The sequence below is a fragment of the Hyposmocoma kahamanoa genome, unplaced genomic scaffold (assembly GCF_003589595.1).
Source record: "Hyposmocoma kahamanoa isolate Upper Pololo Valley unplaced genomic scaffold, ASM358959v1 64, whole genome shotgun sequence".
Classification (NCBI taxonomy): Eukaryota; Metazoa; Arthropoda; class Insecta; order Lepidoptera; family Cosmopterigidae; genus Hyposmocoma; species Hyposmocoma kahamanoa.
This window is the reverse complement of record NW_020653852.1, coordinates 7,159,627-7,186,295: the sequence shown is the minus strand read 5'-3', so window position 1 is coordinate 7,186,295 and position 26,669 is coordinate 7,159,627. Positions and strand designations below refer to the sequence as shown.

The 26,669-nt window shown below is 35.9% G+C and overlaps 1 protein-coding gene and 1 long non-coding RNA gene across 2 annotated transcripts in view; one reads left to right on the top strand and one right to left on the bottom strand.

Annotated features, from left to right (window-relative positions):
- The window catches only part of LOC113230841 (sodium channel protein 60E), a 252,806-nt gene that overhangs the window by 30,732 nt on the left and 195,405 nt on the right, over window positions 1–26,669 (top strand). The window lies entirely within an intron of this gene.
- LOC113231157 lies at window positions 1,242–23,089 on the bottom strand. The gene is made up of 3 exons (XR_003310539.1): window positions 23,023–23,089; window positions 19,891–19,997; window positions 1,242–1,629 (listed from the first exon to the last, which is right to left on the bottom strand). It is a non-coding gene; the product is annotated as an uncharacterized LOC113231157 (long non-coding RNA).

The following is a 26,669-nucleotide window of genomic DNA, read 5'->3' as shown; positions in this document are numbered from 1 at the left end:
GCCAATAATTATAATTATAGAAAATTATTATAGCCCAAATCGCATTGATACAGAATATGACCTAACCTTAACTCTTTCTTTAGAGGAGACCCGTGCCCTCTGCACGCTGCAGTGCGCCGTATAATGGATTTATGATATTTAATGTAACAACTTCATCAAGCGAAGTAAAGTAAAATAAAACCCACCTTTGTTAATTCAAATTCACACTGAGACATAATGGTGACAAAACCCATGTGCCTGTAATTTACCCAGAACAGTCAACCATGTACCTAAATGCTTGTATTTATTTACGTACAACTTGTAACTCCAGAGAAAACAACTCGAAAATATTATTAAATAGTCAATATTCTTATAAGTTTTCTTAGTTTTGATTTACGGCGAACCGAGAGAGCGTCACTTGAATATTAAACAGACAGTTCTATTCATCATTTTCGCGACCTAGTTATTCAACAAGGCTGACTTCATTTCACTTTAAACAGTTACTCTATTTGTTATTCATGAATAAGTCCAAACAAAGCCGGCCAGATGACATTCTTGATTTCATACAAAAGTTCTGCTCGAATTTGCCCAGCTATAATTTATTATAACGAAGAATTCCTAAGAAACAAGACCATTTCTGATTGAACATTGTACGCTCCACTTCGTAAGCTTACGATAATCAACACTACTATGTTTAATAAATCTGTAAGTAAAAGCAATAGGTTCGCTTTCCCAGTGAATTATTTATAATCCTCAATTCACACAGTCAATCTGTTTAAGTCGGGGCTGTACTGTACAGTTTCAATATATTTTCCAAGGTAGTAGATGTTAGTAAATGTTTCAGTCACTCCTTTTTCAATAAAAGTAAAAACTTAACACTGAGATACTTGTGTTGTTCTTTGAATATCCGGATGCAAATTGTTGTGTGCAACTGTTACTAAATTTGTTTATTACATAACACGTAAAATAAAAAAATACAAAATATACAAAACAGTGTAGCACAAAAAAATTTAAGCTAAACAACTCGTCGAAATTAATACTTTTATTATAATAATAATAACGCACACACTCAACATATACATAATAGAAGTAATAAAGGTGTGGCGGCTTTAGACGCCGCCTATTATCGCGGGCTCGCTGTGACAGTCTTCCATACACTTAGGCTCAACTCCAATGGCGCAGAGTGGAAGCGTCACGATGCGACATATTTTTCGCATATAGCATATGCGAAAAATATGACTCTATTTTCCCATTATTGAGGTACAAATTTGTGTTATGCAAATATGGAGGATATGGATATGTGGAATGTCACATGTCAGCGATTTCAAATTGTTCAATTGTTTTATGAAATTATGAAACATTATAATTTATAAAGTTCACGAGGCCGTTTCTTTATTCGTTAAGGGGAAACGATAAATTTCCTAAAAAGTAATAGAAGTGGATAATTAATTAGCCGGGCGTTAGCCACGGTTAACGTGCCCGCTATACTCGAGCTGAGCGGCTTGTTGCGTACTGATGAAACGCCCGAACGGAATGACTCTCATCCCTTGGAGTATGGGCGGGGCATTGGTGTGGGACGCCACGTTTGCCGACACACTTGTCCTATCCCATCTTAAGCACACCAGCAAGAGGACTGGCTCCGCAGCTGAGCTGGCGGAAAGAATAAAGAGTAATAAGTACCAGGATCTCGTTTTTGACTACCTATTTACGGCTTTTGAAGTAAAAACCCTTGGTCCGTGGGGTGATCTATATATTTTTTGTAATTTTATCCAAAACATTAATGGACTGTATGGGAAACCCAAGGGCCGGCAGCTATCTTGCCCAACGCATTAGCATAGCCATGCAAAGGGGGAACGCTGTAAGCATCTTGGGCACCTTGCCGCGGGGATTCAATCTAATTCATATAATTTAATCCTAGTTTGTTTAGTTTTTAGAACTTAGACTTTTGTAAAAAATTGTAATGTAAGTATTTTTGAGGAATTGAATAGTAGTGAAGACTTTTCTGGTACCAGCATCATATCAAGGCTACAACACATATTATAGTAACATCAGAATTTTTTTTTATGATACGAAGTGACGGGACGAACAAATCGTGCGCCTGGTGGTAAGCGCACCTGTGCAAAGCAGTTGCAGTACCACTCAGAGCTTTATGTCGCAAAGATTATTATACAACTTCTGCGTACTTGGATGACAAAAATCCGTCATAGTAACCCGTTTAGCTCGTGGAGGTAGTCTCGATCTCTGATGTTTGAAAGCAAAAAAATATATATTGTAAATGTTGAATGCGTACAAATGTTATTTACAAAGAGCAACCCCTAGGGTTTCTTGCTCATTCTTCTCAGGGGAATCTGCCTTACGAATGAGCGGTACAGTTCAACCAATGTGACGATTTCGTGTGTAATAATGCTTGCCTATGAAATGAATATTATTTTGATTTGGATTTTAGATCTGAGAGGTACGTTGTAGTAGTATAGTAGCAGTAGAGCTCCTTGTGAAAGAGTTCGTCCAGAGTACTGCCACCTTAACTATTTCTGCCGCCAAGCAGTAATGTCATCATTACTGTGTTCTGGTTTTGACAGGCAACGGTGCTGGTTAAATTACAGGCACGGTGATAGGCGCAGTGGTAGTGTGCCTCAGATCTTTGCAATGCAAAGCTCTAAGTGGCACGGCAAAAAGTCGCTAAAAATCAAAACAAAGGTCTGCAACAAACACATGAAAAAATTCGTGAGGTTTGTTGGTTCGTTCCGTGGCTTAGTTGGCATAGCGTCTGGCATGGTTTTGCTGGGAGACGTTGGTTCGAATCCAACCCGATCGAAGTGATTTTTTTCTAAGTGGTCAATCTTTGTTTAATAATTATAACAAACTAGCGGAGTAATTTCAGAAAAAATAAATGAATATCATGATGGTGAAACATTCTGACAGTCAATATACCTTGTAAACTGTTGTACCGATATCATAATGTAGTTACATAGAATTATTTCTTCATGATGTAAGCATTTTATTGTTAGTGATAGCTATATATTACTTATAAAATAGAACTTGTACTCTAAACAACGAATAACGCCTGACTAGAACATAGTAACAAAGTCATAACAAGTTTCAAAGTAAACATTACAATTACCCTACCTTTTTGTAATACCTTACTCGCAGGAAGCGTCTACAGTCGATACCATCTAACAAGCTGTCTAACAACCGGCGGTCTTATCTATGGTGCTAAATTAGTGTACACTCCGCACCTTAGCTCAGAGGAACAAAATAAAATTAGCGGGTGGTAACTTTTGTTCAGATTTTGTTTAAGGAATCTGATGATAAAATCGAGAAACTTTTGTGATGTGTTAAGCGTTATATTTGACGTCTGTTTTGGTTTTCAAGGTGTTTATTTAGCGTTAAATTGTTATTTTCTACCTTATTTCTCAATAAATAGGCACTAATCACAATTTGAGCCTATGTACGGGTCACAAGATAGAATACACGATCAAACAATACAGGTCACATTAAAAGTTTGAATTCTGCTAAGTAAGTAAGACCACTCAGCAGTAGACCTCCTTGTGAAAATGTCCACCCAGGGTAGTATAGCCACCATACATATTCCTGCTGCCAAGCAGTAACGTGCGTAGTCTGGTTTTGAATGATAAAGGTGCCGTACCTAATATCATTAAAAAATCCCACGTTGCGCCATAAAACCACTTATCATGGACACTCGCGGTTGTCATTGGAAAATGGACACGTCCTGCTGTGTTGCCCCGAGGTCGTTGTGATCGCTCTGATTAATTTATTATTTTAAAAACAAACATCGCACATGTGGATTGTTAGTATTAACAAATATTACTATTACAATAAGAATATTATTAATATTTAAATCCTGTTGCCAATAGTTTCGAACGAGAGCCTTGTGGATAAATTACACTAAAAAATATGTTTAACCGTATCCTGAAAATATTAAGTTAAGCCCCTAAGTTCTTTGCGATTTAAAACTTTGAGTGACACTGCAACTGTTATCGACAGGCGTGTCTGTTAACACCAGGTGCGCGCTTGTTAAAAAAACACACTTTAAAAGAAACTAATTTGGTCCAAAAATTTGAAAGCATATTACTTTTGCATTTTCCTACAACGTAACGTGGTGTGCCTGTTTAACATATGCAAATTTAGTTACCGGCACTACCTTTCACTACTTAGTACCAAAATACAAATAAGAAGTCCTTGAATTAAACTAGCGAGAGTGTGGAAAAATACTTTGGTATTTTATATACTTGTAAAAACCAAAACCGAATAAAAATGGTAAGTAAATGGTTATGTTAATTAAATGTTTTACAATTATAATTGGATGTATCAGCAATAACATGTCAACCAATATGAGCATAGGTTTTGCGATAGTTAATGGCAATTGTTGTTGGCATTATAGTCACAACAATTTATCATTCCTGAGGTGTTAACAGGAAAAAATTTCATTTTTATAAGTAAATTTTAGAACAAACTATGAAAAACAACGAAAGAAATCTTTAGGTGTCATCTTCGCATAACTATGATCACGTTGGTTGACAAGTTATTAATTATCAGCATTCAGTTATAACTATATGAATTCACATCTACCGAAAAACGCAAATAAATGACATAATTTCATCCAGACACATGTAGCAATTTTGTGCTGTGAAATGTGACGGAACCAAACTCCGCGATATGAAATGTTATATTGTCAAGGGACCGTTCGTACAATATGTCTGACGCATACAACACGCTCATTGTAGCAATATTTTTTTATTACATTGCTTTATGATGATTATATATAATTATGTATTTCGAATTTTTAATCAACATTTCACTGACTGACGTTGATATCCGGTATCTTTAAAACGTGAATGTTGTTGTAAAATGTTACTTTTGTATACAAATTGTTCGCGTACATTTTTGACACTTTCAGGTGTTTCTTAGTTTTCAAATAATAATACATGAAATATTTACACTTACAGAAAGGCAATCTTCTGTTTTAATAAACTAAACGAATTAATTATTCATTGCACTCACCCAGGCCCCGTGTTGGGCGCCACTTTTAAATTCGGCATTGTTTGGTTAACTAAATTACATGTAACATTTCGTTCATGCCTAGAGGCGAACAGTGTCCAGACCATGTATGCAACGACTGCCTGCGCTGCCATTATTTGTAATTTATTGTTCCCAAAGTGACAATGTCGAATGTGGACACAGTTCTTTCACGGTGTTTAAACTAATTTTGACAACAATTTGGTCGTAATTTTATGTAATAAGATATGGTATGACTGGTGTACGCAACTAGACATCGAGGTACGAATTTTATGTGTGGTAGGTACCTACTCGTGCCACTCGAGCTTCTCCAAGGATCTTAGCATTCTTCCGGGTCTGTTGAAGACTTCGGAGTGCGACCTCGGCACTCCAAGGTTTTACGTCCTATAGCTGATCACGCCGGAACATTACAGAAGTAACTCGACGTCTTTGCGCTTATTTTGCATGTGGTGGGTGCAGGATCCTACATGTGCCAACCAAGCTTCTCCAAGAATATTAGCATCATCCTGGGTCTGTTGAAGACTTCAGAGAGCGCCCTTGATACTCCAAAGTACTTCATCCTGTAGTTGGCCGAGTTGGAGCATTGTAGTAGAATGTGCGGACGAATCCTCGCTCTTCTTGCTCGCTCAGCTTAGAGAGTCGTTCGTGATATCTACATTGAAAAGATATTTATGAAATGAACCAAGAACCATTGAAGCGGCATATAATGAAGTATTAAATGCGCCATATTTAGTCCGCTATAAAATTTTCTAAAGTTTTCGTCTGTAAATACATATCAATGGCTTTCTAGTAGAGGGTTTTAAACAATTTGAGACTTGCTTGCCGCGCAAAATTGACAAATCATGCACCATCCCAATACGATACGTAATTATTTTAATCAATCAAGACCTCGGTGTCCCCTTCATAATCAAATAAGTCAAAAAAGAAACTATATTGTACCACTGAAAAGCAGCGATATATCCAGGGATCATCAACCTTACCTATTTCTGCCGACATGCAGTAATGTGAGCGTTACTGCGTTCCGGTTTTGAAGGGTAAGAGTTCTGGTGAAATTACACACGTAATAAATACTTAAGTCTCGTAACTACCAGATAATGATAAAAAATAATGATAAAGAATAAATATCAACGTAAAGATGATTAATGTAACATTTCGCTTATAATGTTTTACAAAGCTATCATTACGAATACATTAAAATTTTCCGAACTCAAAGTTCTATTAAGAAGTTTGACGAGTCGAAAGTCTCGCAATTATGTTACATGAATAAATCTGAAACAGCAGCATTAAGGCAAATTAGATTATCGAGGCCGGAATGAGATTCTTACTTTTAGGGCGATAATAAATATTTCACATCTTTATAGAATATTTTTAATCGACTTGGAGTTCATTGGAGTCTTCGATAATTTTTTTTATCTTATAAGAGATATGTTACGCGATAACTCCGACATCTGTGAATAAATTTTGATGATTCTTTTTGGTAATACTTGAGGTACCTCAAGTGATCCTATTAAAATTTGAAGAATGTATTCCATCTCTAAGGATGGTAAATTAGGTGATGAATCAGGTATATTTAATGTAACCCAATTTCCATTAACAGATTTTTAATAAACTTTCGACTCATAAGCGTAATTCCAATAGAAATAAAATATTAGTGGCCTACAGCTGTTCGGATAATGGAAATAGCCGACAGATGAAGAACTCCTCAACAGTGTTCAAGATTTCTACATAAAATCTTATGTTTGGGATATGGTTCGTATTGACCGAGGACTTCCATTTACGTTTCAATAGGTGTTCAGGAGACTGCGGCAACGAACACAGCTAAAGCGGGTAAGAAAGGTTTTGAAGTCGGTTTATTTTTTGTCAAATTATGTTTTGACCTCGATGGCTGTTGCAGTTTGCACTGAAGGTTCTGGATAAGGAAATACCGGATTCGATTCCCGGTAGAACCAATTTGGGAAAAAATAAATTTTCAAATACATATTATTCTTGCTCTCTACAATTGTTGTGTCCGGAAATGAGAGCCTGGAGATTTGTGACACAAGTTTATACTTACTATGGACTCCAGTCTCTTACGAAGGTCTTTCAGTTACAATTTCTCTTTGTAAGTGAGCTATAAGACTATTCTTTAGTGGAAAACCTTTGTAAAGAGGGAATAAAGATGATTATTATTTCAAAACTGGATCTTGTCTAGGGGTTCTGGGAAGTGTCCCGGAATGAATTGTTATTAACCACACCAATGACACCGGTCTAATTAGTATGATTGTCTGGCATATTATTATGATTTTCCTATGTTTGCATTCCCATTTATATTGACTTTAATTCTTCTTTGTCGTATCGATGGCATACCCTATATTATCGCGGCCCAGAACTTAGCCACGCTGATCACGCCATAAGCAGCAACTATCCTGAACTGCACACGGAATATATTTGCCATCGTTGATTTGCCAATTGGCATAATGTACTCGCCAATTGATGCCCAGGTTTCGCACGCCATACAAGGAATACGATTCGAACCTCATTGCGGGGAACCTCCTTTCGTGTACGCGTGTAACTAGGAAAAGAAAATAACTGTTCGTATGTTTTAACCGACTTCAAAAAAGGAGGACTCTCAACTCGACTATGTTTTTTTGTATGTGTGTTTCGCGATAATTCATTTTAGGTTAGGATAGGCATTTGTGAACTGATTTTGATGATTCTTTTTTATTTTAAAAAGGCTACCTCAGACGTAGTCCCATTTAAATTTAAAGAAAATATTCCACCTCTAAGGGTGGCAAACTAGGGGATGAATTACTTTTGATGTCGGTTTTAAGTACTCTGTACTGTTTTTGTATTTATTTCTTTCTCTCTCTCTCTCTCTCTCTCTCTCTCTACTTTCGTACTTGGGCCGAGATACTCTCCGGTAACAAGTTCAACGATCGAAATGGACATTATATAACTTTTTTATCCTACGTTACACTAGTGACTTGAAGAAAAGCGTCACTTACTTTATTTCACTTCTAGTCTCTATAGAAGAGCGTAAAAAGAAACACCACTTAACTGTTTTGTCGTAAAATCATAACATAAAATGGTTTAGAGGCAGCAGGTAGCCTAGTAAAGTCAATAACCGCAGTTGAGACGTCTGCATCGCGTGACCGTTAAACATAAACTAACCGTGTGGCTTAAAACTACCCTTAAATATCCACAATTATTATTCCACTCAATCTAAAATGAAACAGATCTGACAAGTTTGTTTATACATACGGTCACTTAATGGGGACTGTATAATCTGCAGAAATTATGGCGCTTAATATATGGTTACTGCAAACTTTGAATAGGGTTCATCGCTAATTTGAAGGTTGATTGCCCACTTAGCATACTCGTTACAAATTTGAATTTTTCCTGGTCCCACGTTGGGCGCCAAATATTTATTGTATAGAATATTGTACAGCAACTGCAGAAAACTTTATGTTTCACAATAAAGTCTTTTACAACAAATATTACCTTTTGTTTTCGCCAGCAATTTCTTACAACAGTTACTATTAAGACAGGCCTCTTCTGGGCGCCACGTTATAGCATCGTTTACAATACAATAGAACTAATTAACGACCCCTTCCAATTGGCAGAGAATTCCGATAATTACAAACGAACGTTCAATATACCGAGTGCTGGTTACATTGTGGAAATAAGGTACTTGCTTGTAATAAAAAGCCAGATCCAGGTCATCCATTGTTTGTTTGCTATTGTAAAGCGAAACCACGCTTAGTTAGCGAAGTGTTTTCTAACAAAAATGTATTCGTATTCCTTTACAACAATCAGGTGTTTTTGCTTGGGAAATTTGTCGCTGTTCGTGTAAAACAGAACTGGAAAACAGAAGAACTGGAAAATAAAGTTAGGCAGTGAGAAGTTCGCCTTTAAATAATAATGTGAAGGAATTTTGTCTGAGAAATCGGCAAAGTTTGTCTTTTATTGAGAGACAAACAATTACACATATGAGAAAAAATACATATTTAAGATTAACAATATCTAAAGCTATAGTTCTCTATATATACTTTAAACAAAACAAAAAGATAACCCGCCAAACTGATACAATTATACACGTATCGGTACAATATCGAAACTAAATCTAAAAACAACATTATGCAGCATCATTTGTATCCCAAACAATACAACAATGCACACAGCCACACTGGCAACTCGCTGCGTTCGGGAGTGGTCGTGTTTTCCGTGGGGTAATTTCTTTTAGTAGTATTAATTTCTAATAATAATAATGGACCACATAATGTACCAATTGCCTGTTCTCAAAATAGGGAATTCCCTGTACCATGAGTACCAGGAACGGAATTCACTCTGGGGCACTTCCCAGAACACCCAGACCAGAACCAATTTAGAAAAGTTCAATTTCGAAATCGGCCCTACCGGGAATCGAACCCGGCCTTCGTATCCAGCGCCCACAATGTAAGCCGTTAGATCACCGAGATCATCAAATAATAATAAGAATGTTTATTTCCTCCACATAAAGTATTATATATGTATATACAAAGTATATAATATATGTATATATTACAGGATACTAGAGAGTGTACTCTCGTTATCGAGTATATAACCAGAAAAAGAGACGAAATATCATTTAATTTGTTTGAATACTATTCGCCATATCATTACGGTGACAACGGTGCTCCGATTGGCTCGACTTCGAAACAATTGACGGGTGTCGTCAATTGTTTCGACAACAACTAGTTGGTGATCTTGTAATGGTGACCTGTAAAGGGCCTGAAACGTTAGTTTGAAAAAACAAATATACGTGCTTAGATCCGAAAAAATAGTTTCAATTCCATTATTAAGTTCACTGCGATTAGTTAATATCGATTACGATGTCCTGATACTGACATGTAACAAAAACATTATGTCTAATACGTGAAGGTAAAGTTTCAATTGCAATACAAATAATACACTAGCCGGAAATATAAGCGTCTAGTGAAGCAAAAAATACGATAATGGTAACTTCCGCAAAATTCTAATAATTTCGAAACTAGAGCTTTGGAAAACATATTATATTGCCGCGTATTTTTAGAAAATTTTCGCTTCCATTGCGTTCCACCGCAACGTGAATAGAGCCTTAACGTCATTTATATGAGATACAAAATCGCTACGACGTCCGGCTTTAATAGTGCCTACAATAACACAAACAAAAGTAAGAAAAAGATAAATTGCAGAGCATAGTTTGAAATGAGAACAACTTGTGTTAATGATATTGCTTTTTCTATAGATTTTAAGGCTTTCGTGTTTATTCACTAAATGATTATCACTAAAACTCGCACTCAAACCATTTTTATTTCATATGTAAGCAAATTACACTTGAAAACGTCATATAGATTAAACTCTACTGCTCATTGAGAAGAATGAGCAAGAAACGCTAGGGGTTGCTCTTTGTAAATAGGTATACTTTGAATACATTTGTCATTTACAATATTTATTTCAAACATCGAGACTATCTGTAAGAGCCAAACGGGTCATCTATTACACTGTTTCGTTCAGCTCAGTTTCACGTGTGGATATAGTGAGTGTGGTTTGTCGGAAAAAAGTGAGTGACAATGGTAACACCACAAATAACCGAGATGGGTATAGTCGTCGACAGTGAAAGAGGGTGGACAGATATATCTGTTCTTGAAGCTGTCATCTGGCCTGTCAACCCGTGATCATGAAGCGTTAAACTGTTCTGAAATATCGAGGAAATAAAAAAGACTCATGACAAAAAACTGTAATTACTGCTTTATGTATTTGCTTTTGTGCTTGCTTTATTTATTTGCTTTCTTGTTAAACGAGGAACTATTTAAGTATTGAAATTCACACTACATAAATGGCTTTGCCTTTTTTTTATAATAAGTGATAGAACGAACAAGTCGTGCTCCTGGTGGTGAGTGAAACGTCTGTCCATAGCAGTTGCAGCGTTAAATATAAAGATCCGAGGGGCACTGCTACTACGCCCGTCATCACCCTGAGACATAAATTGCCAAGCCCCATGCTCCTGTGATTTCACAAGAACCCGTCAAAACCGGAACGCAGCAAAGCCCACATTACTGCTTGGCGGCAGAAATAGGTAAGGTGGCAGTACTTTCCTGGGCGAACTCAATACTCAATACTCAATACTTTATTGTATTCCCAAAAGTTTACATTTGTAGCAGGTGGACACGCTTAAATTAGAGCTTTGGGACCCTGTTGGGCGCAGCAATGTACATAGAGAGGGCAACATTTCACTTACTTGAATTAAATTATTTCAATAAACATTTCAACTTCAAATAAAATCTTTCACACGGAGCTCTACTACCAGTTAAAAAAACTTGCTTGAAAACAAATGGTTTTTCAACCGAACCTAAGCCTACCTAAACGACGAACGAACCTAAAACTTTTATTACTAAGGTGATATTTTTTCCTACATTTACTATTCACATGTCTCAACATGTAAGCATATGAAACTTTACTTCTAAGTTCTCGTGTGTCTTTACTCTATGTGGAGCTGTGTGCGTTCGGTATAAACGGTTGTGTTTATAAGTTGTAAGTGTGGCGGTGTGAGCTGTATATGTGTGTGCAGCGTAGGCTTTAGCGCTGAAGTAGCATGCATATTTGATGCGCTGCAGTTGGATTCGAGGCGTTCGCACCTAGAGAAACTAGATACGATATTGAGCTAGACAACAGAAATATCAGATAGTAGGCGCGTAAGAGAAAATCGTGACTAGGTTTAGACAATTTTTTAATAAATATGTACTCTTTTGACTTACACTTAAGTCTAATATTACATATGCGACTGTGATTGTGATAATAATAATGTGACATTGCCAGGGAATATCAATTCTCCTATTTAGAAATCCAAAATTAATCTTTCTGGACATGGGCGTGGCGAGAGTCCAAAATATATACCCAATATAATAATAATAATATATCTTTATTCAAAAAACACAGAGAAGATATTTAATGATTAGAAATGTAGTAATAAATAATATTTGATATTCTTATCGTATCGATGGCATAATAATAAAAAGAAATATGCGCCAGACAACCACACTAATTGTCAGTTTTCAAACTAGAGAATTCCCCGTACTATGAATATCAGAGGAATTAATCGCGGTGAAAGGAGGTGGCGTAAGGTATTTACTTATTTGCCTAAGGTGCGCCAAAGTTACAGAATAGGCATGGTACGTGTTCCGACACGTACCATTCCGGCGCGGCGTGCGGTTCCTTTCGTGCACTCCACATATTAAAGTCATGTTGTATTGAAGTATCAGATTAAATTCGAACAGTGCGTCTCGACACCCTTATTAATTATTCTAATGGTGCGTTGCCCGGCGAGCACCGGCGCGGCGCGAGCTGGGAACCGGGCCGCGAGCAAAGGGAAGCCGCCTTAAAACATATCTTGATAAGAATCACACGCTGTAGAGTTCGCGCATTAATACGCTTTGTAAGCATTTGCAATTAAAATTAATCCAATGGGGCCTTTCTTTTTTGTTTTATTGCATGAATTAAACAAATACAATGCCTAAATGTGATTCGTATTTAATTTATCGATAAATGTTGACGAAATTTTTAAATCAGAATGCCTAATCGCTGTGATTTGGGTGATTCTATAGAAGTGGACTTTTGGGTGTTCGGACAAAATGTAAAATAGTAATATTTTTCATCGCGAAAAAGGATATAATCCCACCGAATTTAAATCTCCTATTCCTGGTCGTAGGAATTGGTGCATGATGTTATAGCGATCTTCTGCACTTATGCACTATTATTTATAGCTCCAAAATGTCCACCATCACTATCAGTCAGATGTTGACACCAAAAAAAACCAGAAATGCATGTAGAAAAGACTCCAGGCAAGCACGTAGTCGAAACAGTTGTGTCGAGTGGTTTCTCGAACGAATATTAGAAAAAATGCAGGTTAAATTATATCGATCTTGTAATCAAGACGATCCAGCCCACGTTTTGCCCGAAAGAATGAAAGATTGTTTAGATATTTACGACAGATAAAATTGAAATCAAACACAGGAAATTATTTAATTTTTAATTCGGGACACGTATAAAACATATCTTATTTCGCCTCTTCAGTCCCTTCGAGACCACGGACGTTGCAATATGTCTGAAACGTCGACGCAAATAAAATATGTGTTATACATGATTAAGTCCCGAATTAAAAATCAAATAATGTGTAAAAATCGTGAATGTTAAAATCGAAGTAAACACAGGAAAGCGCTTATCGATGTCATCTTTTCAACATCTTCGTAAATTGTTTATTCCATTCCTGTACAACAACGTTCCACCGTAAGTGACATATAAACGTGCTCAGCGTTCGAAGCTGATCGCAAACATATGGTATACTACTGCAAAATGGATCCTTAGTTTGACATATGATTTTGTAAACTTGATTATAAAAGCATTCCGTTAATTTTTCATTAATTTTTTTACATTCATTTTACATCTTATTTAAGCAAATTTAAGTCTAAATAAGTTAATATGACTAACTTGACTTTCGCTTCTCGCCACATTTTCAAAATGGCAACTTTTCAATGTATTTATATAAATTCAGGCTGCATTACAGCGCCTCTGGTATGAAAAAGTAATTTAGTAGCAGTAGAGACCCTTGTGAAAGAGTTCGTCCAGCCACCTTACCTATTTTTGCCACCAAACAGTAAAGTGAGCATTTTTGCATTCCGGTTTTGAAGGGTGCAAGGAGACTGGGGAAAGGCTGTTATATAAGGTATAAGGGTCGCAGCAAGACTGCAAAAATTACCGCAGAATCAGTCTTCTCAGCATTGTCGGCAAATTATATGCAAAGGTATTAATTGAGAGAGTGATAAAAGATACGGAAGAAAAAAGTTGGGACGCGCAAGCGGGATTTAGAAGAGGAATGGGATGCGTGGATCAGGTCTCCTCCTAGCGAAATATAATCGAAAAGTTCTTGCCTAAAAGACAAAAAGTTTATTGTGCTTTTATAGACTTGGAGAAGGCCTACGACAGAGTGTCAAAGAAATAATTGTGGTCGACATTGCCTATGTACGGGGTGGACGGCAGTCTGGTTCAAGCACTGAAATCTCTCGATGAGGATTCCAGTGCCTGTGTCAGAATAAATGGTGCTTACACTGACTGGTTCAATATCGGGAAAGGTGTTAGACAGGGACGTGTAGCGTCGCCATGGCTATTCAACCTAATTATAGACAATTGTTTGAAAGTTTTGAAAGAGAGTACGTGTGGGCTGAGAATGAATGGTTTACTCAAGTGCCTCCTATACGACGATGACCAGGTGATATAAGATATTATTATGAATGGTGCTCTTAAAAGAAAAGGAATGAAAATTAATGTGGGAAAGACAAAAGTAATGGTTTTTGAAAGAGAGGAAGATATGACGATTTGCACGATATTGATTGAAGGAGAGAAAGTGGATCAAGTGAAAGAGTTTGTGTATTTGGGTTCTATGTTTACGTGTGATGGAAAATGTGAAAGAGACATTGAAAGAAGAGTGAACGCAAAGAATCAGGTGAATGGTGCCTTACATACCTTCATGGGTAGCCAGAAAGTGTCTAAAAAGGCACGATTGTCTGTGCATGGGGGGGTGCTGGTTCCTACACTTATGTATGGTAGTGAATGTTTGGTTTGGCAGAAGAAGCATGAAAGTAGAATTAATTCAGTAGAAATGAGAACTTTGAGGAGTATGGCTGGAGTGACTCGGATGGATAAATTACGATACGTGTGATAAGAGAGCGTCGCGGCGTGGAAGACGATATAGTGGCAAAGATAGAGAAAGGGATGCTTAGGTGGTTCGGACATGTAGAGAGAACGAATGATTGAAGAGTGACGAAACAGATTTATAAGGCGAGTGTGAGCGGGCAAGTTGGTATGGACCGACCAAGGAGAACTTATCATGACCAAATTGAGGCCATTCTAAAGAAGGGCCAGATCAAGAGTACCCTTAACCGACGAGCGTGTATGAAAGCATTGATGCGTGTTGATGAGGCGAAAGATGTGTGTCAGGATCGTAGCAAGTGGAAGACTGTTATTTCTGCCAACCCCGATGGGAAAAAGGCGTGAAGTTTATGCATGGTTTTGAAGGGTTAGGGCGCTGGTGAATTACAGGCACATGGGTCTTGTCAACTTATGTCTCAGGGTGCGCAGTGACCAGTCAGATCTTTACGATTAAAAACTCTGAGAGACCCTGGAACAGCTATGGATATTGGGCAGGCGGCGTATTGCTGAAAATCAAACGCACGACTTGTTCGTCCCGTCGTCATTTAGTATCATAAAAATGTAACTAGCTCCGCCATCTTTATTCTTTGCTGTTTACGTACACCAAGAATTGTTGACTAAAGTAACTTACACTGTGTTATATAATGATTTTTAGTTTATTATTATATAGACCGATTTGTTTCGTATTATAAATACAAAATTCATGAAAATATGTGAGCAAAGTTTATTTATTGATTAGCAAAACATAATTATACACTTAGCGGTTATTTAAGTAACGTGAACATAGAATATTAATTAACTAAGTAGGACATGCATGACGTTAATGTCCACTTGCACTAAATTTATGTGTATGTCTTAAACCGATGCTTTGATAAGACACTATAAACACAATGTATTATGAGTATCTTTCCATTCAATCTTTTAAAATTAAAATAAAACAGTACTATCTAGAGCTCCAACTGAGAGGCTAGGTAACATTTCTTGTTTATTTTTATTTCTTTAAGAAAAATAACTTTAATAGAATTGCTTGCGTCAATAATGACAGCCTTTTCTAGTTTTTCAATAATAATGTCTCATAATAACAGTATTTCATACATTCAATTCATGTAATAATTAATAAGAAGTGCAGTATTTTATATACATTCAATTCATGTAGGTAATAATTCCTAACAAATGCAGTATTTCATATACATTCAATTCATGTTCAATACTTCCTATTGTTAGTTATTTTTCAACTTATTTAGTTAATATTTGAGTTATATTTTATAATTTTAGTGTTAGTACTTTCGTGCCATCTCATCTTATATAAACGGTTCCAACTGAAAACCAGAGTTACAGCAGACGAATTGTGACATATGCTGAGTTCGATCCGTTTCAACTTAACGTGTCTTTCTTTCTTTTGCATTGCAAGCATTGGTTTAAGAGTACTTAAATTTAGTATAGTATAAGTGGACGTAAGGTTTAACATTAAGATTTGACATTTAGGAATTATTAAAACTGTATACACTGTTTACATAATATTTTAGAGGGCGTATCATAGCGCAAAGAAAATGGCGATGGGCGAGTTACTTAAGCCATAAAAGCCATAAGAGCCGGTGTCCGTTGGGGCAGAAACGTGCGCTGTCAGAAGGCCAGATGGACGAACGATATAATGAAAGGAACCAAAAAATCCTGTATTCAAACTCACGATCGGAAGGAATGGCATACAAATGATGAGGCCTATATTAAACAACGTGTGACTAAAGGCTGAAGAAGATATACTGTTCATCATTATCATCATCCACGCTGGGTATAGACAACGTGACAGTTGAGCGGGACAGTACCGCTTTTAAGCTTCGTGTCCCGCTGTCCCCAAAATACTTAACAATGTCCCGCTATGACAAGACGGGACACATATAAATAGCGCGAAGGCGTAAAACAAGCCCGCAAGATTAGGTCTTTTTTATTTTAGTAGTTAAAAGTTTTTTCCCTAATTTTTTTAATAAATAAATATTTCGTTACTACTAAACTATTATAAACACGTGTTTCATTTTTAAAACAATAATAAATTTACAGGCGTCCCGCCTCTGAGGGAAAAAAGGTCAAGTTAAGTATAGGTCTCCCGCTGTTTGTACCATCCATCCACAATCCTGTGCTAGTCTCATCCATCTATGGCCCGCAACTTCGACGATGTCGTCCACCCAAATCGCCACAGGATACCCTATGTTACTATAACCTCTTCTTCGTCACTTTACTCCATCTGCCTTCATCCATTTAATTAAATTATTTATATGCCATAAAATTGGCAATACGCACGAAACAATAATGTTATTTAAGATAATATAAATAAGATTAATCTTCTACTACTTACTCGTTTTTTCAACGACATACGTAACATCTTTATATATAGATCTTCGACTTAATTTATTTTACTTCATGTTCCGTACTTCGTGCTCTACCAATATATATCATACTACGGTATTCAAGAATATTATATACAACGATAGACAACCTCCCCGTCTGAGAGAAGGGTGGGAGTGGAGAATAAATAATAAAGCAGCTGTGAAAGCGATTTGATTTGGGTTTCTTTGTTCCATACAGAGCTCGGAGAAAGGTAAATTAAATTACCAAAATGAGACAAAGAAATACCTATTTCATTTGTAAAAACGGAATGTTCACGCAAAGCCGGTTACGGGAGATAAATTTGTAGCACACGCAATTTGCAAAGCACGAACAAAATTTATTTTGTGTTAAGTAATTGATTTTCTACTTCTGATCTGTGCAATCAACATTGAAAGTATAACTCAAATTAAATATGAATGGAATTTCTTTGTGCTTCACTTTCAAATACAAGAAATCAATAATTAACTCTTTTATGTAAAAGAAAGAAAAATAATGGATGGGATTCATTAAAATTTTGAAAATGTACACAAAACATACAACACAAAAGATTACATTAAAATGTAATGCTAGTAACATAAATTGGAATAACACTTGTGGTGTGACTTCGGTAACGGTCTGTTTTTAGAGAAACGGTTTCTAGAAAACCAGTTTTCGAAAAATCATTTTTTGTAATGGCCGATTTTAATCAATATGCTTTTAGAAAAGTCGCTTTTAGAAGTACATTGTTAAATGTTAGTGTGACGTGATTATATAACCAATTGAAAACCAGCTTATTAGTAAGTTCAGAAAGCTGGTATTTATACGGGTTCGCACCTGGCTGCGTTATTTATGTTTCAGGAAATTGTGCTCTTTGTTTTAGATTTTTCACCGGGATTTATTAGAGATGTGACTGTAATCGCGATTTATTGAAATTTGAAACCTGCCATTTAACTGAATCAATCCTATTCTTATTTAGGATAGCTTATTTAGATCAGCAACACCATGCCATGTATAAACTACTAATATGGTACAAAGTTTTTACCGACTTCAAAAAAGGAAAAGATTCTCAATTTGTATTTTTTTAGCGTTAAGCGGTTACTCCGACATTTGTGAACCGATTTAGATGATTTTCTTTTTATTGGAAATGAAGTACCTCAGTAGTAGTCCCATTTAAATTTAAAGAAACTATTTCCATACTAAGGGTGGCAAAATTAGGAGATGAATCCGGATTTCTGGATTTCACCCACTTTCCGTTAACTGATATCAATGAAACTTGGTAAACGGATGTAGGTAATTAATTCATGGTAATTCCACAAACTTTTGAGTCGGTTTTTTTTAAAGAACAAAAATATTTATATTTGGAATACCAACTCTAACCAATTACAAACCAAAAGTCACACAGCTACGCCATGCCATACATAAATTACTTATTAGAGAAAAAAGTTTTTTTAACAATTAAGCCCTCGCGCATTTAAGCTTGAATGTTTTTATTTATTTTGTATGTAGCTTAATTGTTATTATATACCATTTATATGCACATGCAAGAGAGCATGTATTTGTACCTGTCTAGAAGTAATTAAGTTAGTTTTTTAAGATTTTTGCTCTATTATATTATCTTTACTTAAATAGACTGAACTCCTTCGTTGCGGATAAAGTCGGTAGGGTTTTTGTGAGCGAAGCTTGTAATTAGCAAATAAGTACTTTTCCTGTATTTTGGTCAATAAAAAAAAAGAATGTAAATTGATTGCATTTTACCATCATCATCGTTACATTTTACATTTTTTTTTATTTTATATTTTTTAAGACCAATGTGTAAATGAAAAACTTGGTCAATAATTTATAAAATAATACTACTTACCTTACATGCTAATTGCAAATAGGATGATATAGTGAGATTGTTGATGTCTAGATATATCTTTGTAGCATCGCGTTCTTGATTTATTTTGACGGCACCCCTCTAGCCGGCCTGTCTTAAGAGGTTAATTTCGCAAGAAATTATTCAGCTTCCCACGTTCTAGCGAAGATGTTTTAATATGACGAAAAAAATTAAACCTTCACGAAAAAGTAAATTGGTACCGAAAAAGATTTCGCGCGGAAAAGGAGCAAGCTCAAACGGTAATTCATAAACGTGTTTAAAAATACAAAAGTGGAAATGCATTTTATTTACACTTTGAGTATTTTTTAAGTTAAGTTTTTTATTTAAAACTATAATTGTTTATTGAAGGAATTTTTGTCCGTAATTTTTGACAAAAAATTAATTTTCTATGATCTACTTATCATTAGAGGTTACAGCATTGTCGTTTTTTAAAGGTGAATTAAAGTAACAGTAGAGCTCCTTGAGAAAGAGTTCATGTGACCATTACTGCATTCCGGTTTTGAAGGGTACTGGTGAAGTTACAGGCACATTGGACTTCTAAACATATGTCTCAGGGTGACGGGCGCGGTGGCGGTGCCCCTCAGATCTTTGCGATTAAAACTCTAAGAGACATTGCAACTGCCATAGACAGGCGTGTCGCTTATCACAGGAGCACGACTTTATTGTCCCGTCACTTGGTATCATAAAAAAAGAATACAATCAAAAGTCTTGAAAAACTGAATTTAATTTCGGGAACAAAAATTTTCCCCTTGTACTTAATTATCTGAAATGCGGAAAAAATGGTGGACGGGTAATTAAGGACGTTGATGAAAAGCTTTAATTTGCAACTCCAGTCAGGTGAGGATGGTAAGCAGTAGTACCTATGCTTTATTGTGTCGAAATAGAGGTGAAGATCTGTTGGTTTGCTGTATTGGTTACTTCTGTGCAAGTCTTACCATTAACGGCTACGTTTCTTAACTATATCACCATCAACCAATTTATACGCCCCACTGCCTGGCGCGGGTCTCCTCTCAGGCGACGGTTTAGGCCATAGTCCGCCACGCTAAAAAATATACATAATTCACTCTAAAAAATATGAAAAATAGACATAATTTCATTAAGAAAGAAAATATCCATAATATTAACTTAGAACTAAGTCCAAACTCATGGTACCACGGTTTCGTTTAACTAAGGTAAACGATTCTTTTATGGGGAACTGTATTCGTTTTTACAATAATATTCCGCAGCATATATTAATATTTTCATTTCCTAAATTCAAAACTTACATTAAAAGTATTGTAATTGAAAAGTCATATTACAAAATTGAAGAGTATATGTTAGATAAAGTAGTATGAGTCTAGATTCCACACAATTATTCCACACAAAGTGTATTCCTGCTTTTTAACTGCCTCCGTGGCCGAACGGTTACCATGCTGGACTACCACGCAGAGGTCTCAGGCTCGATTCCCGGGCCGGGAAAAATATTTGTATGGCCTACATTTATTTCTCTCGTGAGTTTGGGTGTAATTTGTGGTTGTCTATGTGTGTGTCCATGGCACCCGCGACACAGGGTTTCCCTAGTGCGGGGTTATGTTGAGTGTGACCGTTATTATTATTATTATTATTATTATTATTATTGTAATTATTATTATTCCAAAGCATTTAAAAAGAGCAGTTTATTTGAAAAGAGCAATCCCTAGAGTTTCTTGCTCGTTCTTCTCAGTCAGCGTAGTGAACGAGCAATAGCTTAAAAAAATACGTTTTCAAGTGTAAAAATGTTACCTATGGAATAAATGTTTATTTGACAAAGACTTTGACTTTGGCTGACCCAATACGGGTTGAGGACTTGACATGTTTTCATCACATTGTTTTTCTTCTTCTCGGTGAATTTCAAATTAAATTTCGCACAAAATTCCGAGGAACTCAAGAGGTGGAAGGAATCTCCGTGTCGATTCATTAAAATACTGCGGTTTTTACACGCGTTGCCTATTGTTCAGACAACTCAACAGTTATTATTATAGTTTTTTTTTGTTTTACCTATTTGGCGGGCTTGAGTCAGTATTGGTGGGTATAGGTACATTAAAGAATGTTTGAGATGGATTCAACAGTAGCTCGCAACTTGGCATTATTCACCTTAAGCTCGTTAACATTGCCACTGTAGAAACGAGCAAACCAAAAAGGTTCGTTAATGTTTCGAGTCATTTGCGCTGCATTATTACCACGTTGGTACCTACATTGTACGAATTTTAGCAGACTGCACATTGACCTATTGAGTCAATGAGAATGCATGTTTGATTTCAAAACAAAAGCAAAAAAAAAACAAAGAATGAAACAAATTAGTAACGCCAAAATTTTTAATTTAGAAGACTTTTAAGATTTTGTTTGAAAAGAGACTTAATGTTTCCTTTACTAAAAATATTTCATTCCATTTGAAAATTAAACTTTCAAATTTGGTCAACTCTTTGGAACTTTAATTTCATGCTTTAGTCCGCATTACTGACTTTATCTGACTTTGTACATAATACATATCGATATCGATATACATATCGAGTTCTTCGGTTTACGCCAGGCTATACTTATATTGAAAATGACACTATTTGCAATTCTATTCTATTTGAAATTCATTTCTTTTTTGTGAAAATTCTCCACTAGGTTGTTATTATTATTAACACAATAGAAAATATTTAATAAGGATCCCGATAATTAAATGAAATCCTGGCTCAAAGGACTTGAATCCAAGCCAAAAATCTTATATAAAAAAGAGATCGAACAACACAAAGAAAAAATTCCTTTGATCTGAATGTACTCGAACCAGCGTCTGTTGCGATACCGGGGCCAACGCTCTTAGCAACTGAGCTACAAGTCCGAATCAGCAGATCTTAGGAATTTCACTATGTGCCTGTTGTAAATATGTATTTGTATTTGGTATAAATTTTTATGTTAAATACGTAGCAAATCCGCCAGCGGCCTCAAATACGGCTCGCCTGATGGAAAGAGGTCACAGTCGCCTATAAACGCCTGCAACACCAGGGGCGTTACGAGCGCGTTGCCAACCCTTTAGGACCCTTTTCATACCCATTTTAAAGAACTCCACAACGGAGGACGGCTTTTTTGTCATCAGCGTCACCTGTGATTAATGTATGAACTATGAAACTATTTTTTCGTATCTAAATCATATTCATCCTCCCGCTTTGAAGTTCGCTAAAAAAATAGTTTCATTTCCAAGGTACAAGGGCGTCGAAATCGATACCTAACCCATCAAATATCACGACCGCCACCCATTGGGACACTATAAACTTCTTGCTACGCTCCTGGCGTATTCAATATTCTTTATTTGCTTTCCACAAAGGTACAAAAGATGTTATACATATAAGCTAAGTATAATATAGAAGGTTATTTGTAAAATACTAATAAACTCGTGGCATTGTTTTACTAACATCACAACCAACTTTTGTTCCGTGACTTTTAATTATTCATCAGATATTACTTTCGTACAAAAATAAAAATATTTCTACTTTGGAAAGGTAAAAACAGCTCACGTGCATTTGGAAAATATTACAAAATTACAAAATGTTGAATGAAGTAATATAAAGAAAAAATCATAACTCCAGTTTTATTTAATTTTTTTATTGAATTGATATTCAATTATTTTATGTGAAATTACTCCACTAGTTTGTTACAATTATTAATACAAAGATCGAACACTCAGAAAAAAAATCCTTAAACGAAATATCATAGATTTCTCATAAATGGCGCTACGGCTGAAAAGTCGTTGAAAAACCAAATACAAAGATACGACGCAAGCACATAGAAAAATTCATGAGGTCCGCTAGCTCGTTCCGTGGCTTAGTTGGTATAGCGTCTGCACGGTATGCTAGAAGACGTCAGTTCGAATCTAATTTTATTTGTTATGTGGAAAAGCAGAATGTTTCCACTTTTCCATATTACGAATAAAATTAGATTTTAAAAAATTACTTTCAATCGCTCTCTTGTAATATTTTCCAAATGCACGTTAGACGAAGCTGGAAAGGAAAAAACCTTTCCAGGGTTGATTGCTCTAAACCGTAGTTTCCCAAAGTGAGTCCTACCAGTGGGCGCTGAAGAGTCCTAGGGCGAAGGGGGCCTCGAAAGCAATTGGGGACATTGATCCAGGGGATGCCAGCACATTAGAAAAAAATCTGAATTATCCATATAAACTACACTACATATACATATGTATATTTTCAAAAATCAAATCCTTGTCAAAAATCACAAGTTACGTCACAAGTGTTACGTCACTGAAAAAAAAAGTGTTTTTAATTATAATTTTTTTGTGGTGGTAGGCGTTGAATTTTTTTATCTTGTCTAAGCAGGCGGTGAACCAAAAAGTTTGGAAACCTATTCTCCAAACAGTCACAACTCTGAGTGGTACGAAGCAAAACACAGGAGCGAGGGGTGGGGCTAGCCGGGGAGGACGCTTGCACATTTATTGAAATTTCAACTTGCTACCAAATACTTTCAAAAGAAAGTGTAAGCAATGGCTACTTAACGTACAGAAATCAAAATGTTGCTATCGTAATTGTATTTAATCGTTTCTTTGTATTGTTTTGAGTTTCTACTTAGTTTATTTGTCGCCTACGTAAATTTAAAAAATTGAAGGGAGGATAGAAGGGAAAAGAAAGAGAGGAAGACCAAGAATGGCGTTTAGTGAACAAATAAAAAAATAAGATCAAAGTGAACAGCTATAGAGAGGTCAAAGAACTGGCTATGAACCGTGAATAGTGGAGGAGGTTACACCGACAAGAGTCAGGCTCTGAAATAAGATGATGATGATAAGTCAATTTAAATGTATGGAAGAAGTTGAAAGCTGTTCAATTCAATCAAACTGCCTCCGTGGTTGAATGGTTGCCTTACTGAATTGCCAGGCAGAAGTCCCAGGTTCGATTCAATGGCCTCTATTTATTGCTCTCGTGAGTGTGGGTGTAATTTGTGGCTGTCTATGTGTGTGTCCATGGCATATGCGATACGGGGTTTCCCTAGGGCTGGGAATAAAAAAAAAATGTCGTTTGTACCTGTTATTTATTGCTCTTTTACTTGCGAAATATGTTCCTATGCTCATCAAAATAATAAATTTATTTAAAGCATGTCCCACAAATTTAAAATGTGTAATATTTTTTTTTTGTTTTGTTTTTTAATTGTCATAAAGATGTCAGTAGCGAATGTCCATGTATCAAGGTGGAACCTGAAAAGCAGCATGTAGTCCTGTAGCTCCATTCTTTTCATTAGCACTAGATTTCACTACATTTCCGAAACTGTGCCTTTATTAACCGTTTTTTATTGTCAATGTGCTTATGAATAAATTTCTTACTATTATTATTAAAATACAGACCTAAAAAGTGTCAGATAGTACAACAAAAACTTAAAAGTTTATTTTTCGTAAACTTATTGCTTATGTTACAAAAGTTATTGTTTATGACGTTAGTAACACAGTCCCGTGAGGTTATTAGTATATTACAAACAACCCGGCGAAAATGGGTTTTTAGGTTTGCGGTCGGTAACTATCGATTTGCTTAAAACTTTCCACTTTTGCGTATCAAATTGGCTTCCTCTAATTGCATCCGTCTTTTCATATAGGTTTTTATTCATAACTACTTACAATGTCATTGAAAAGAAGGGTTTACAAATATAACAATTTTATTTTTTATTTAATAAATTTTTTTCTTGGTATAGAAGAGCAAATAATTTTTTTTTGCTAGTTAGCTCATCTTTTTTTTAATATTATAATATTCAAAAAAAGAATTACCAAATGTTGCTAAATTTAGCCACTATACAGATATACCTCTAACAAAAGTCAAATCTCACGTCTCACAATTAAAAACATTAATTATTCATGCCACAAACTCCTTTAATCTCAAAAGAGATAAAGAGCACAATTCCATTCATATAATTGTTTGTATATCTAGCAAGAGGTTACTGATTTCGGTTAACTTTTCATGGTAAATTTAATCTAAAGGGTGGAAGAGGTATTTGTTGCGGTTTAGATTTTCCGTTACGAGTCTATACTACGTTATATGGCTTTAGTTGCTTCCGCACAAAGTTGAAAGTAGTCAAATCAATAACTTTGGAAAAATATACATATATATACGAAAACGGACGAAAAAACGAAGTCGGTTCGAATCCGGCCGGATCGAAGGAATTTTTTCTGAGTGTTCGATCTTTGTATTAATAATTATAATAAACTAGTGGAGTAATTTCACAAAAAATAATTGAATATCAATTCAATAAAAATTTAAAACTTTTACTTTTTTTATGATACTTAGTGACGGGACCAACAAGTCGTGCGCCTCGTGGTAAGCGTCACGCCGTTCTATAACAGTTGCAATGCCGCTCAATGGGCACTGCCACAGCGCCCGTCAACCTGAAACATAAGTTGAAAAGTCTCATGTGCCTGTAGTTTAACCAACACCCTTCAAATCGGAATGCAATAATGCTCACATTACTACTTGGCTACAGATATAGGTAAGGTGGCAGTACTTCTCTCTCTCTTTCGCAAGGAGCTCTACTGCTACAAAAACTGACTAATTCAATTAATAAGGGGTTTCCTTCAAGTTTAAATTACACTTCATAATTTAATTTGAAATCGCTGAAGCTGGAATTCTAGGAGCGAGTCTTGACAGGTGTTGCATTAAACTGTTTCTGAGAAAGTTTCACAATAACATTGCAATTTTCCTCTTGCTTTTGTTGGTGCATTTTCGTGAAACGACGCATTCAGGTCGTGATGCGAGAAATTCGAGAGAGACACGCTACTAACTAGTTTTAGATATTGTAATAGTAGTGTTAGTAATATACTTTTAACCGACTTCATAACTTTTTTATATACACATAGAGTATCTTGACACGGCTAACTCGTTTAAAGTCAATGTTTTTAGAAATTCCCTAATTTGAGACCAAACCAGTGCGCATTTGACTTGATGGAAAGTGATAATGAGGCCGACGATGTAGCATGCACACCTAAATAATGTCCATTCACTCTCGCCTTGAAAAGGTCAGGAATTCTAACTCTCTAGTCGCTCGCCATATAAATGTGGAAGCGAGACGCTTCGAGCGAATCCTGGGAATATCTACAACATAGCGGTGGAATCCCAGCCCACGTCTAGTCCCCCGATGATGGAAAGGGGAAGGCGGAATCAAATTATGCAATTCCATTGCACACTCTCCATTATATATCCTGTAGAATACCTATAAGCAGGCAACTTTACGGCGGTTCCCAACATACAGTTTTTTTTTCTCGTATTTAATATAATATAATAATAACGCAACGCTCATAGCCCCGCACTAGTGAAACCCTGTATCGCGGGTGCCATGGACACACACATTGACAACCACAAATTACACAGAAACTCACGAGAGAAATAAATGTAGGCCATACATATATTTGTCCCGGTTTCGGTATCGCTGCGTGGCAGACAATATAAATGTATAATAATAGGCAATTATTATCATAGTATCTATCCATGTCCTAAAAAATACATTATTTTGGTACAATACAATGCAAAACTATATTCAAGCACCACTTAACAACCCGTAACCGTATCATAATATTTTTCTCTCCACGAAAAGAATATTGAATCGATAGTGGGTGGGTACTACGTGTTACATAAACTAAGGTTTCTACAAATCATAAAAATACTGAAATTGGTAGGTTACATAGTTTTTGTCGTGCGTGCGAAGACAAAGATTGTGATGATGATGTTTG